At 37.3% G+C, this 6,501-nt stretch overlaps 1 long non-coding RNA gene across 1 annotated transcript; it reads left to right on the top strand.

Moving 5' to 3' along the window:
- The first annotated feature begins 1,377 nt into the window (after nt 1-1,377).
- Nucleotides 1,378-3,988, top strand: LOC143712115 (uncharacterized). Its single transcript, XR_013194999.1, has 3 exons — nt 1,378-1,550; nt 3,641-3,803; nt 3,931-3,988. It is a non-coding gene; the product is annotated as an uncharacterized LOC143712115 (long non-coding RNA).
- Nucleotides 3,989-6,501: the final 2,513 nt, after the last annotated feature.

The raw sequence follows: 6,501 nt of genomic DNA, 5'->3' as shown, positions 1-6,501 counted from the left end.
AAAATAAAAAAAACAACAGGATGCCGGTTCTGCCGTCTCTGTCTCCTTCTGGCGCGCGTGCCCAAAAAACGACCAAAACACAGCGAATACTTGACGCACAGGCATAAGAAATATAGATAGATTATCTATCTATAGAAACCTTTAAAAGCATACTTTTTTATTATTTGACATTAAATGCATAAGGCCGATAAGTCACTTTGGAATAAATAGCAAGTTTTCAGATGATAAAGAAAACATGACTTATAGTCATGGAAAAACGGTCGGCTGTTATAAATTATTTCGCGGACCCCCTGGCTATCGTTCACGGACCCCCAGGGGTCCGCGGACCCCACTTTGAGAACCACTGGGCTAACCAAGCTTTAACAACATAAGGGTAGATCACTTCAGCTGATAACGATTTGAAGTTACGAGGTTGATCGATGAAGGATATTCAATATACAAATATTCCTCCGTCCTCATTTTCTTTCCTAACATCCTTTCCTTGAATTCAAAGAAAAGTGGAGCTGAGACGCGATAAAATGAAGCGAGTAAAGGAAAGGAGGATGCAGAAATAAGAAATGACAAGCACCCCAAATGTCTAGTCAAAATCCAAGTGTAATTTTCAAGTGAAGAAATTTAGACCCGCTCCGAGTCCAGATAGTAACACCCAGATGAACTTATCATTCTTCTGAGCCGATTCTTTTCGGTGAACCGGTTCATTGCACTGATGCAATTGCTGATTCAACGATCCGCTTGGAGCGTGTCTCTTTAACAAATCACTGAACCGGGAGTAATCTGACCAGTGCTCGATTGCACTGATTATTAATTCATTATAATGACAGGTATTTTGAGCAAGAGAATGTAGAATCGCAAATAACAATGAATAAAAAATAAATCAATGAACGATAGTTCTATAGATATTTGCATGCATTCGTACGCAAATCAGATAATTTCATCAATGTTTCTTCAACTCAAGTAGCTACAGGATTTATACTTGGTCCACCACTGTCCATTCCCAATGTGGTATTATGCAAAATCAAATCATAAATGCAGTTACATTCCCTGAAGGCCCTCACATGCACACGCCCAGAACTGAATCCAATATCCTCAGGTAGGACATGGTGTTTTCCTTGAGCAACCCTGGTTAAAAGCGTTCATGTATCTTTCATTAAAATCTTTCCCACTATACTGAAGATCACCTTGCCCCAAGCAAAGACTCACTCATTCAGAACAATTCCTAAGATGAAAATACTTCTTCTTTCCTTTCATTTTGTTCTCTTTTTTGTGTGCCTTTTGGCATGCATTGAAGACAGGAATATGCAATTGAGGACTTTTAATTCAATAAGACTGTCTGTTTCAAAAATATTAATTTTCAGTATGCATTTTTCAGCAGGGGAGACATGGCATTGATATACTGATGCCAGAAAGCAAGACAGCTTAGAGGAAGATTCATCTTGTTCATCCGTGACCTTTACTACTGTGTGCTCTGATTTGCCGCATATATATTCAAACTGACATATAAAGTTCAGAGTCAACAATGCTACAGAACAAACTCTTGAAGGATGAGGCAGGTATGTTGTGACGCTGCGCTAAACTGCAGTATATTACTTGGACTTTTGAGTTTCAGAAGCATTAACCAAGCAGAACAAAACTATAAAAAGGATTTTCTTGTAGCGAATGGATTTTCATGATTTATAACTTGAGCTATGAAGGGAAAAAACTAAAGAAAACTTCTTGGAACTGATGTGTCTGGTTATTTAGTGCCATTTCTGAGTTCTAGAAGTTTGTGGGCTTCAGCATCAGTGCTTCTCATGCGCTGCCTCATGGGAAAAAAGTCACCAAGTCAGCTTCTCTTACAGAGTAACCCTTAACACACTTTTTTACTCTGATAATTGAAATCAGTGTTGTACTTCCTGTCAGACATGTTTTATCCTCCACTCTAACAGATAGGTGTGCACTTAAGCCACATACAAAATAAAGTGCTTTTGGGAAGATTTTAAACATTCATGATGTCAAATAGGCGGGGTGGGGTGGGGGTTAGAGGTTATTGGTACGTTACAAACAGTCAGCTTTTGCACATCAGTCACTGTGCTTTGAACGAAATGTGTGTGTGTGTGTGTGTGTTGTGTGTGTGTGTGTGTGTGTGTGTGTGTGTGTGTGTGTGTGTGTGTGTGTGTGTGTGTGTGTGTGTGTGTGTGTGTGTGTGTGTGTGTGTGTGTATGTGTGTGTGTGTGTGTGTGTGTGTGTGTGTGTGTGTGTGTGTGTGTGTGTGTGTGTGTGTGTGTGTGTGTGTGTGTGTGTGTGTGTGTGTGAGGCATCACACAATGGTTGATCAGCAAAGACGGCTTGGCAGTGCGGCTGCTTCATTTCCAATTACATGCTTTGTTGGCAAGGCAACCAGGTCACCCTCGGGAGACGACAAACAAAGTTACCTTCAGCTGCCTTGGGCAAGATTTGAATTCTCCCTACGTACTCCTGTGCCCCAGAAAGAGAAAGATATTTGCCATTATAGTCAGAGCCAGATGTCTAAAGTTTTAGTTTCTTAGTTCTGATGACTCAGAACAAAAACAGCAAATTTGCAGGTAACTTGCAATTTTATGTTTCAACCACAGATGGCGATAGAGAAGTTGCAGTTCCGTAGTGCAACGTTTTGTCATTCTGGCTTCTATTTACCCCAAACAATCATATGGTAGCTACTCTAGCAAATTATGTGGACACCTCAATCCATTTGTGCTTTGTTTAATTTCAAAATCATAGACACTAATAATGAATATAGCCATACCTATTGTTGTTTTAACAGCTTTTATTCTTATGAGAAGGCTTTCTGCTGGATGCTGGAACGTGACTTTGGATATTTGTCAGGTTCTGACAAACTAGGATGGCATCTTACCACAAAGTTTGTCTAAGAAGATAGCATGGCTTAATTTTATTAATGTATGTTAGCAATGTTTGTAGCTGCAGTTGCCAATACTGTTAAGTAGAAAAGGTTTCTACCTTTGGAAATGTACTGTGTGTCTCTTTATTTCCTATTTTACAATTTCAGCCTCTGGCTCCCCCTAAAACCATCTACGAATAGTTTAAAAATCATGTATTCACTATTGAACTGCAAATGGAGATAGATCAAAAGAATTTATTAAGGCTTACAAGTAGCCTTTGATGCCCTAGTTCATTATTTCTACGTGTTAGGGACAAATGTAGGGCGGACCTAAAGCAGAGCCCAGAGGCACTCCAGATTCAGGTAAAGTGTGGCTGTGTAGCCTATCTTCATCCATTACATTTGACAGTCTAGGTACATCATACTGAATCTAAAGAAGTAATAACAAGCATCAAGGGCGCTAAAAAGGCATATGCACCCATTTAGGGCACTTCAGTTACGGTTACAGTACCAAACATACAAAGGATTCAATTCAGTATGATTAGGCTGGACTGATTCTCCAGCTTAATGTGTTTTTTCAGTCTTCAATCAAGTGTTGTGGTTTTTCTATGATATGTAACACTAGGTATGGCTTTGCTATTTGCACTAGAATCAAATTTATAGCTAAAGCATAGTTTTCATATGGCACATGCGGATAACTGCAATCTGTGAATTCACATCCGTCATTTATCTTGATGCCAAGCAGTCAAGCTTTCTAATCACAGGAGTGTTTGATTTCTTTCCCAGAGGCAGTGCGATTGACTCACTCAGCAGTTTTCCTCAAAGTTGTGGTTGGACCTGAACATTTTTGCTGAGCCTTCTTGGTGGCACTGTTATGTGAAGAATACCACAGAAGTACTGGACTATAAAGCACCACACTACAAAACACTCAGTGTAAAACAAACTGATTGTGAGTAAAACCACATGTTTGTGGTCTGAGAATAATGTGTGATTATTGTGCTTTTATCTTTTCAATTTGTGCAGTCATCTATGATTTGCAGGCATGCTTAAATAATTGCAACTCCAATTTCCCCTAGATCTTCACAACAAGAACATCATGGCTTGCCTGACATCACTAATAAATTAAACCGATGACATTCACTGACCTTCACTTGAACCCTGCAGCAAAACCTGAACCGTGCTTTTTTAATGATGTTAATAATGTAACATGCATGTATGTGTGCTCAACCACACATGGTTAAAACAGGAATTCATATGCATGAGAAAACATAATGCAATGCAAAAGTCTCTGAAAAGATTCTGACTTGTATCTCCAATCAAATTCCAATAAAAATTTCCACCTCTTTTGGTAACAAATTCTTCATAGAGGAAATATATATATATATATATATATATATATATATATATATATATATATATATATATATATATATTAAAAAAAAAACCCGTTCAACTCTTGGTGGCTCCTTAATATGGAAGTGTATTTCTGCCACATAATAAAAAAAAATCATGATTTTTGGTAAATCATAATTATGACAGTCGAAATTATGACATACTAAGTAATTTATGAGAATTCAAAATCATGACACATTGTAAAAAATCATAAATATGAGATAAAAGGTGATAGCCTATTTATTTATGACAAGTTGCATATAAAAGCAAATGAGTGACAAAATAAATTATTAAATTATTATAATTTAAACTTTTTTTCATAACTTAATTTTTTCATATTTTGAACTTTTTTTTTCTCAAAATTAGGTCTTTGTCATAATTGTATCTCATAATTGTGACTTAGTATCACATCATTTCAGTGTTTTATGTCAATTATGATTACCAAACCTTTAAAAACACCTTAAAAATAACTGCAATAATAAAAAACAGTTTTCAAGAGATTTTCCTCTGGTGCATTACATGTCTCTTTTCCTGTTATCATCAGGGGTTATGTTTTGCCTTCCAGCACCTTTAATTCATCAGAATCACATTCATTTTTTTTGGGTTTCCCCACCTCCAAAATCCCAGTTTAACCCTTAGTCATTGTTCTATGCTCATGCAAAGATACAGAGACCAATCTTGTTCAAAGGACCTTGGGTAGGCGTAGCACTTTAATTTACAGTCCTGTTTTGCATGTACATACTATATACCAATTGTAGTAATTACAACTGGGTGGGTAATGACTAGGTACTGAACCTATACCTAAACCTAATCTTAACCCATGAAGTTACCTTAAATGATTCAGTAAGTACACTATAAGTACAATGAAAGTGCACGTACCGTAAAATAAAGTGCAGCTGGATCTTGGAATGACCATCAATTGTACACAACACTTTCACCTTGTCAGTTCCCACAGGAGCAAAGGCACCTTGGTCCATGCCATCCATCACAGCTAGGTCACCTAAGAAGGTTGACATTTTTCCACTGGTTCCTCACAGATGTAGGGCAGTGCTGCCATTTCCGTTCTCCTCAATCACAACCAGCGAAAGGAGAAATGTATTGATTTTTTGAGAGTTTTCACGAATAACACTCCTGAAATGGGTCATTGACTATTGCACATTTCAGCTCAATGTGCGTGTGTTCCTCCATCTTCTCAGCTTTTTATCCATCTCAATCTATCAAAAACATCACTACAGCCATTGATTTAAAATGTCTCGGCTCCTGAATTGCGTCGGATAGGTTGGTGGTTCTTGGCCGTGTTTCTTACCAGTGACATTGTAGAGAACTCCAGAGATGGTCACACTTTGTCATTCGAGGTGCTGGTCATGCACCCAGCTTCCAAAGTGTCTGATCAATAACACAAGCCACTATTGATCTCGGTTCACGGGTTTTTAAAGGAAGCAAAGATGTGTATAGAGTTCACAAGTTCATTTTAATAAATTAATAATTAACATTTGCAGATTTTACATTGGACATCGCCCAACACAGTACCAAAATTAATAGTGTTTCTGAAATTTATTAATATTCATATAAATTTTAAAATAACTATCATGAACTGCCATTTGATTGGACTATCATCAACAACAAACAAAAAAGCAAAATATGATGATCCCATTTATTGTGCAATTCTAACTATACATACTGTATATAATTGGCATTTTATTATTTGCATTTTTCTGCCGTATATTGCAGTGTTAAAGAAATTCAACACAAACACCATATTAAAAGGACACAAGTCATACTTTATTGACATCCTAAACTTTATTTTACAAAGGTAAGCTTTTCATCCCAACCTCAACGAAAGAAATTTACAAAGAAATTAAAACATCTTTAAAAGGCCATAAAAAACAACATCCTGTCCTCTAGCAGCATCCAAACATCTGAACTTCCCAGAAATAAACCATTTTATGTTTACAGTTATCTCTCAGCCAAGCTATACACCGTACTGCTGACATGGTACACAAGTATACAAAGTACTGCCACATGGAGCCATTACTCTTTTTAGTGCAGAAAAGGAAAATACTCTCATTAAAATAACAATCTTAGGTTAAATAAGCTTAAATAAGAGGGCGAAGGTACAAGACACTTTTCTGAGGTACTTTACACCAACAAGCAGAATTTGGCTTTTATTTTAAGTGGTTTACAGGTGCTAGTCTGCATGTACTGGCCCATCCACACAGGTTTAACCGTTTAACGCCTGTGTTTTGGGGGGGGGG

The sequence above is a fragment of the Siphateles boraxobius genome, unplaced genomic scaffold (assembly GCF_051911475.1).
Source record: "Siphateles boraxobius isolate OS27281-9 unplaced genomic scaffold, OSU_SipBor_1 5, whole genome shotgun sequence".
NCBI lineage: Eukaryota > Metazoa > Chordata > Actinopteri > Cypriniformes > Leuciscidae > Siphateles > Siphateles boraxobius.
Note: the sequence above shows the minus strand (reverse complement) of the source record. Positions and strands in the feature narration are given on the sequence as shown.